The sequence below is a fragment of the Trematomus bernacchii genome, unplaced genomic scaffold, assembly GCF_902827165.1.
Source record: "Trematomus bernacchii unplaced genomic scaffold, fTreBer1.1, whole genome shotgun sequence".
Classification (NCBI taxonomy): Eukaryota; Metazoa; Chordata; class Actinopteri; order Perciformes; family Nototheniidae; genus Trematomus; species Trematomus bernacchii.
In genome coordinates this window covers 2,033,538-2,035,305 of record NW_022987605.1, presented here as the reverse complement: position 1 = coordinate 2,035,305, position 1,768 = coordinate 2,033,538, and positions in this window count along the sequence as shown.

The following is a 1,768-nucleotide window of genomic DNA, read 5'->3' as shown; positions in this document are numbered from 1 at the left end:
TTGAGCACAGACTGGTTTTTCCTTTCATGGATGTAAGACCCTTTGTGTCAGAATGCTTGCCAAGAGGCTGTCACCCTGCTGGCTGCCTCATTCAAATGTGTTACATAACCAGGCATTGTCCATGTTGCCCACTGCCTCTCAACTCCAGAAAGTCTACACTTGGAGTACCACCACTTTTATACATTTGTACACCTATGAGGAATTTCTACCCTTTCGACCCTATTTTGAAGCACATGAGCAACAAACTTCTGTTATTCTGAAGACAAATATATCAACAAGAGATGAATTAGTTTTACCATGTTGGAGAGCCGTATTGGGTTTGCATTTGACAAACAAAATTGAACTCCAGTTCTGCTTTTCTTGGGGTGTGTATTACATGACCTAATGTGGAACTTCTTGTTTGACAATGTATCCTAACTGAAAGAACCCTTTACATTTCTCTTTCAACCGCATCACATGGTCTTCCTTAGTGGATGTAGTTTGTTCAATCGTCATTTACCCCACATACAACCTTATCACTGACCTAAGTCCTATATATAGAGCTCTTGATGACAACGGAGGAAACTGCCCACTGCAACAAAGACCTGGAAAAGCTAGAAGTGGACCTTGAATAACTGTTTTTGTGTGTGAGAGATTTAATACAAGTTTGGCTAATTTGACAACAGAAAATGTAATTTGCTTGACAAAGATTCTGATCCCTAGTATATTAAGCTGACCTTTCCACCATTACATTATTGTTTTAAGGCTACACATTAACATCCAAGTTAAAGAGGTTGGACCTTTTTTTCAAAGAAGTATTTTTTTCTTAAACTTAACCACCGTTAACCAACTTGTCACATTAATTAAAAGCATATATTAAAGGTAGGGTAGGTAAGTTTGAGAAACCGGCTCGAGATACACTTTTTGTTATATTCCATGGAATGCTCTTAACATCCCGATAGCAATGAATATCTTAAGTGCTTTGACAACAAATCCATAAAAAAATTTCATCTGTGGAAGCCGTAATACTGTAAAAAGTACGACCAATCATTTTAGCCGGCCCGGCTAAAATAACTGGATGGCCTACCTGCCTGTCAGCCTTCCATCGGGGCACAAACTTATCTCGTGCCCTCATTGGTCATGTGTGCGTTCGTGTGTGTTGGAGGAGGGGCTCTATAAGGAAGTGGCAGATTTTCACCGGTTGTGTATTTTCAAATTCTAGCGATCTCGAGCCGGTTTCTCAAATTTACCGACCCTATCTTTAAGTGTCCACCTCTCAGTTCCTTCTATTTGCTTCTATGGATTTAATAACCTCACATTTTAAGACCTATTAAAACATGTTTGGTATAGTTCCTAAATTTACTTTCAACTCAATGATAATTGGAGATGAGAACAGTTTGTGCAGGATTTGTATCCCGAGGATGCTGAGATGCGGCAAGTTAACCTAATCAGTACCGGAAATAAAGCAAATTTGACGTGAAAATAAAAGCACTCGGTTGCTATCATAGACTATATATAAAGGTTGCTATTGGCTTTAGTCGCACACTTCCTAATTGACTAAAATAATTTCAGACAACCATGCAGTCATTACATTTTAAGGATTCGTTTTGCTGAAAATAGCAACAGCTTGAACATATATACACATGATAACTTACTAATTACTGTTAGCAAAGGAAAATACGTAACATTGAGGCGTGTGACGCACTTACAAATCATTCGGCTTTTATTTTGTAGACCCTGGACCGGAATCGCTACCTTGTCACTGGGTACGTGACGTATATAAAACAAG